Source organism: Equus quagga, chromosome 20 (assembly GCF_021613505.1).
Source record: "Equus quagga isolate Etosha38 chromosome 20, UCLA_HA_Equagga_1.0, whole genome shotgun sequence".
NCBI classification, from domain to species: Eukaryota; Metazoa; Chordata; class Mammalia; order Perissodactyla; family Equidae; genus Equus; species Equus quagga.
In genome coordinates, this window is record NC_060286.1 from 45,046,393 (window position 1) to 45,053,151 (window position 6,759).

The window sequence follows — 6,759 nt, forward strand, 5'->3', positions numbered from 1 at the left end:
CTGGTGTGGAGGGTGGTCTCTGGTGGTGGAGTTCCAGGGGGCGTCTCTCCCCTCTGCACATGGCAGGTGCACCTTTCATGACTTTGCTTCGGTTTTGCTATTGAAAAGTCAGCTGTCAGTCCGATGTGACTCTTTTGAAGGTCTGTCCTTCCTCCTGTTCCTTTGCCACCGCTTCTCTGTTGTGTCAGGTGTGGGTTTCTGTTGTTTCCCCCCAAGTCCGTGCACTGGTCTTGTTGACTCTGTGAGCTGGTGGCTTTCATTAGTTCTGGGACGTTCTCAGCCAGAACTTTTGTTTGTTGCCGTTCCTTCTCTTCTGTCGTTGTGTCTGCCATGTTCTCTCTTCGCTTCTGGGTATCGACTGGACGTGCGTTAGTCCTTCTGCTGGGTGTTAGTGCACAGTGTCCGGCTTGACAGGCTTGCATGTCCCTGGAGCCATGGCCAGTGCCCAGTGTCTTTCTGCTTCTGTCCACGTCTGTCCTTTGGGCCTGGCCTCCATGAGAGTCAGTGCAGCACACTGGGCACTCTGTGGCAGACAGGGCCCTGGCCATCTCTCAGCCCTGCCCAGAGCCGGGCCGGGAGTAGCTCTGTGGTGACTGTTCCTGTGGTTGAACGAAGATACCACACTCAGGAATGTGGCTTTTGTTTGGAGTTTGGGGACGTCACTGATCTGTTTTGCAGGTGTGGCTCTGGGGGACAGTGCTGGTTGGGTGGTAGACAGCGTCAGACGTAAGTAGGTTGGATGTGTGCATGGGTGGAGCTGGGCGGGGGGCCGTTGGGGGTTCAAGAGTGGGTTCGGGTCTTTGCAGCCTGTGGCGGATGACGGTTGCTCTGAGGAACTGAGGCGGCTGACTCTGGCAGTCCTCGGGCCGTGGGCTGGCGTCCTGCTGCAGTCAGAGCAGCTCCATGGCGCCCAGCCTGTGGTGCTGGGCTGAGCCCCAGCCCCCCTGGGCAGTGGTCTGCCCCTCTGTCTGCAGCAGAGTGGGCAGTTGGTCTCCATGGGGCCCAGAGCTGTGGACACCTTCCCTCCTGCACTGGCTTTTGTGTGGAAGGAAGCAGCTGCCTTGGGCCCTGGCGGGCTCTGTGCTGGGGAGTATGTGGTCTCATCTGATGCTTAATGACCTGTGAACTAGCTGGGGGCCCCTCGCTTTGCTCTGCTTGTTTAGTGGATGGTGGCACTGAACATTGGCCCTGAAAATAGCATGTGAAAATATTCAGAAGCCAGGGTCCTTCTGCACTGGAGGAGCTGGGTTGTTGGGGCTGTGTCCTCAGTCAAGGTGGACCATGCAAAGGGTTGTGGTGCATAGTGAGAATGTCCCTGTCTTCAAGGACTGAGTTCCTAGAAAGAGCACTTGGTGTTGTTAGGTGTCCCAGCCTGCATGCCCCTCAGTCCAGCCCTGGGGGGCGTGGCAGCGGCCGGGCCTTCTCTCCCTGGGGAGTTCAAGGCTGCGCCCTGGGCACCCTGTGGGGTTGGGTAAATGGAGGCTTCTGGAACGTTGTGGGGGCCAGAGCGGGTGGTGGAGATGCCAGGGATTGGGCGCGTCTGCCCTTCTTGCTGCCCTGCTCGCCTTTCCTCATTGCCCCCTGGCTGGACCACGGCTCCTCGCTGGCCCGCAGGCAGAACCTGGCCATGTGCGGACATGACCCTCCTGGTGGTCTAGCCCTGAGGGCCCTGTTCTTCCGATGGCAGGAGGGGATGGGATTGGATGGCGGAGGGGCCAGGACAGGCAGTGTTTGTGGCAGTGAGATTCTGCCTCCCAGTCACCAGGACAGCATGGGGTGGGCTGGGAGGGCCTCACGAGGAGCCCCGCCTGGCCTCTCCTCCTCGTGTGGATACGCTGGGTCTTGCTCTTGGCAGAAGGGGAGGCAGCTCTCATGTCTCATGTCCTGGCCGTCAGCTGGCTCCGTGCCTGTGGGCGTGTGGTGATGCCTCCCCTCCAGTACCTGCAGCCCTGTGCACACTGCGAGGTCCAAGGTGAGCATCATTGCCCTCTGCCTTCCGAGAAGGCAGAACCCCGTCAGCAGGGACCCCTTCGGCAGAGGCCCCACCTGCCTCCTCCCCTGGCCAGGCCAGGGTGCGGACCTGCAGTGGGCAGGCCCTTGGAGGCACTTCCTTCTGCTCAGATGGGGTGACCCTCAGTGAAGGGCCAGCCTGGGTTTCAGCTGCCTCTGCCCCGCGTCAGCTGCACGGGCCGCGAGCCTCCTTCGTTGACGCTGGCCTCCTTCATCCTGTTCACCTTACTTTGTAGGGTGCACGTCATCCCTATCAGAACAGCAGTGGGGCCCCTGTAGCAGACGCTCGAGTGAGGTCGCTCGGTGAGCTCCGTGTGAGATGGAGCTGCGGTCCACTGGCATCTTTTGGTGAATTCGAGCCTCCTTTTCTAGGGTAACTCTGCAGCTGACCTCACAGGAGGTCTCTGTGCTGTGGGTGCGAGGATGCATCTTCTTTTGTTGTGGCATAGCCAGTCAGGACTTCGCTGTTTTTAGATGCAAAAGAATTGATGAGCTTTTCCCCGCATGATTTGCATTCTCAGGCCTCAGGTGCTGCAGCGTGGGGTTGGCTCTGGGCAGGTGTCCCCAGGCCCCAGGAGGACAGGCCTCACCATGTGTGAGGCTCCTGGCCACCAGTGCCCACGTCCCTGTGTCTGAACTCGGCAGGGTAAGGCTCTTCCCTGCTTGGTGGTGTCGCAGCTCGCATGGGGCTCGTCCCTGCGTCTGGGCCCCTGAGAGTGCCTCAGGCAGGTGTCAAACTGATGGTGGGCATTCTGGACAGTGAGCCGCTGCACCACACATTCCCTTGGTGTGGGGCGTTGCGGTTTCTTCCCCTGAGCACAACTGAGGGGCTGGTCACCTAGAGATGCTCTGTGTCGGGGTTGGTGGCCCTTCTGCACTCTGGTGGGCCAGGGGCTCCCCGCCGGCCTCCAGGCTGGGCTGTACTCTATGGGAGGGCAGGATGAGCTTTGAGTGTGAAAACCTGTCTTGGGTTCTGGGCTCTCATTGATCGGGGTCGGTGAGCCGAGGAGTCGAAAGAAAGATTTCTTGGACTCTCAAGGTCTAGCAGTGGTGCTCTTTTATTTAGAGAATAGTACAGAATAGCATGGGGACAGGACCCATGGGCAGTGAAGAGCTGTTGCTGCTGCTGCATGGGGATAGGACCCATGGGCAGTCAGAGCTCCTGCTGCTGTTGCATGGGGACAGGACCCATGGGCAGTCAGAGCTCCTGCTGCTGCTGCATGGGGACAGGACCCATGGGCAGTCAGAGCTCCTGCTGCTGTTGCATGGGGACAGGACCCATGGGCAGTCAGAGCTCCTGCTGCTGCTGCATGGGTACAGGACCCATGGGCAATCAGAGCTCCTGCTGCTGCATGGGGACAGGACCCATGGGCAGTGAAGAGCTGCTGCTGCTGCTGCATGGGGACAGGACCCATGGGCAGTCAGAGCTCCTGCTGCTGCCCTGAGTTGAGGGTTAGGGCTAATTTTATAAGGCATGGGTACGTGACTTATTTTTACTGGAAAAAGAAAAGATGATGTAAAAAGTCATTAAATGATTTCAGTGCAGGTGGGGTCTGGTTATCGTGCGGTCGTATAACTTTAGATACGAATCTGGTCATATAGATCGGCATGCAGGTGAGGATGCCCTGGGCTTCTCTCCCTGGGGCAGCCCTAATTCATACCATAAAAATCCACCCGGTCATATAGTTCGGCATGTAGGCCAGGTCACCTTGGGCTTCTCTACCTGGGGCAGCCTTAATCCACATCATCATGACCAACACTGTGGCTAGGATGCTGCCATCTGTTCCTGCTTGGGGTCCCTGTGGGGTCCTGGGCTGCCCCCATTCCTCCAGGAGCTCCTGCTGGATTCCACCTTCGCTCCGGGCTTCCTGCTTTAACTGGTTGCAGCATAACTTAAAGTTGTCACGCTTTGGAAAGTTACTGGAGAATGACACGGTTACCTCACCCCAGATTGGTGCGCCCTCCTCTGGCCCGGCCCTGGTGGGAGATGAGGTGAGCATGGCGTGTGTTTACAGACACAGCACTTATCCCATGGAGCATCCAGGGCAGCACATTGAACTCATTTGTGGGTGGCATTTGCTTTGCGAGTGAAAACCAGTCTTGGGACCACGGGGCAGGCCAGGGGGCCCCCAGAGAGAGGAGCGAGGACAGGGTGGGGTCTGAGTTGCAGGGGGAGGACTATGGGGCTGGGCACAGGCCATGCTCTCACGCTCGGTGCTGCCCCGTCAGAGGAGCCCCTCGGAGGGAGGGCGATGGAGGGAGCTTCCCAGAGGAGAGAGCGCAGTAAAGGCCGAGGGTCTGGTGGTGGAGACAGCTGAGGTGGCAGGAGGTGTGCATCTGGGCCTGGTTAGCACTGATCCAGGACTGCCCCACGGGGGCCTGACAGGTGGTGAGGCTGTGCTCAGATGCCGAGGGGCGTGGGGTTCCAGCTCCCCCACCAGCCACTCGCTTCTCAGGCCCTGGGCTGGGAGCGCTGTGAGCACAGAGCCTCACGCTTGCCCCGCTGGCCGGCCTCCTGGTTTTGTGCTGAGCGGTGTGGTGCTGGCCTGGCACAGCCGGGGGAAGTGCCCTGCTGCTGGTCCCCGTGGGGGACATGAGGCTGCCACCTCAAGGTCTGGGCTGGGGGATGTCTGATGCCCCTGCCCCCACTCCCCTGCGTGTGCCAAAGAAGACACAGGACCCGCCTGTGGGTTCTGGAACACTGCCCTGGCTCTGGCGGGTCATCGAAGGTTTCAGGCGTGTGTTTGTTAGGAGCCTGAGTCGGGAGCAGGACCACTGACAACCAGGCCCCCAGGGCTGTGCTGGGGTTGTCTGTAGCCTTGATCCTGAGCAGAAAAATGCCTCTTGAAGGAGGCAGACTGACTGCGGGGTGATTGTGGAGGTGGTCTTCTGGGAGAGGCTCCAGACGGAGACTCCTACCTCTCCAGGTGGGAGGAGGAGTCTGGAGGGGGCTCAGCCCTGTCTCCTTCCTGCAGCCTGAGAGGGAGAATGTCCACACGTCTGTTTTCGCTCTTTGATATTTTGCCTCCTGGAGAATAGTTCCCTCAAAAGGCGATAATGACCTGGGAGAAAGCAGCACCCTCCCCCAGGGCCTGGGCGGGCTGCTCCCGGCTCAGCGACATTCCATCCCCCTCCCACCACTTCACAGAGGCCCGTGGGGGCAGGGACAGCTGCCACCACCGGCTGCTCTTGGGGGCATGGGAAGCTGCTACACACTGAGCTCACGGTCACTTGAGAGCCAGGATGTCTGCGTGTGCTCTGTACCTGGAATAGGAGCCGGTGCTGCCGTCTTTAAGCAGAGAAGGCTCTTGGGCGGGTGGGCTGGCCTAGTTGGGTGGGAGAGCGGACGGCTGGAGGAGATGGCTGGACGGACCTCGGGGCGCTGCAGTCAGCCCCCACATCAGCAGCCCTCTATTGAATCCAGCTCCTGGGAATGAGAGCCCGGTGGGCACCAGTGCAGTGGAATGTCCAGTTAAGCTGCTCACGTGGAGTAAAAGGAAAGCTGGTTTGATGAGCTGCGTTTAGAGAGTTCCTAGTGGCTTTCCTCCTACTTGGGTATCGTTCAGTCACCTTTGAGAGGAGAGTCAAGATGAGAGCCCTTCTCAGTGAGAAAGGAGCCCCGTTGTTGGTGTTACTGACTTCGAGAGAGTGTCAGACTTCTCCGGGACCCGGGGTTGCACCATAGGGATGTTCGTGGGAACAGAGCGTTGGCTTTAGGTAATCCTTTCCCCTGGCTGTGGGGCTCGCTAGATTCAGGGCTTGGACTTAACCTCACCCTTGGATTCGGTGAGACGTAGAGCAGCCGTCTGCTCTCTCTTCCCCGGGGCGGCCTCTCTCCAAGGCTAGCCTGCGCTTCCCCAGGCAAGGGGCCGCGACACACGGCACACTGGGTCTGTGAAGGCGGAGGCTGCAGAATGAGGTGCAGCTGTGCGCCCACTGATGGGGCCAAGGCCTGGGGAGGAGGGGCGCTGGTGGTTTCTAGGGGCCCAGAGTGCCAGCCTCAACCCCGCCGTGTGGCCCCCATCCTGACCCTCTCCTCTCCTCTCTCACACCTTGTGCGCCCAGCTTGTCATTTCCATCTTCATTCAAGATTTGCTACCTGGCAACTGTCACCTTTCCCGCCTGGACGAGAAGCCCCAGAACCAGAGCTGGCCTGCTGTCACCTGCTGCTGCCCCTGTCCCCCTAGCAGCAGCCCAGGGACTGGACTGATGGTCGAGGAGGGGACTTGGGGCCTCCAGAAAGGAGGTCTAGGAGAGTTGAGGGTGCTCAGAGCCCTGGGCTCTGCAATGCGGTAGATCCAGGGGCTGGGGTCTTGAGCATCCTCTGGGGATCACTGTGGTCTTAGCCAAGTGGCCAGAACGTGGTCTCCCGAGAGCCTGTAACCACTCAGCGGGCTTCTCACAATGGCAGGGTGAGGTCCAGGCAGCCCTTTGTTTGGGGCTGTGTGGGGCACAGCTGGGACGTGCACCGGCAGTGTGTTCCCCAGACTGGGACTCTGGGAGACTGGTGGGCTGCTGACTCCCTCATTGAAAGTGAGCCTGCAGGTCCACAGCAGCCTCATTCCAGACAGCGAGCGCACCTCTGAGGCTGGAAAATGGCACCCCTGGAACTCGGGGCCATGCACGGAGGAGGCGCATGCTCACCTGATCTGGTTGTCCACTCAGTGCCCCGGAGAGGAGGCTCCAGCCGGCGCCGACGGCCCTGCTCACCTCTCGGAGTCTCTTGCCCCTCCAGAGAGGACAGGGCTG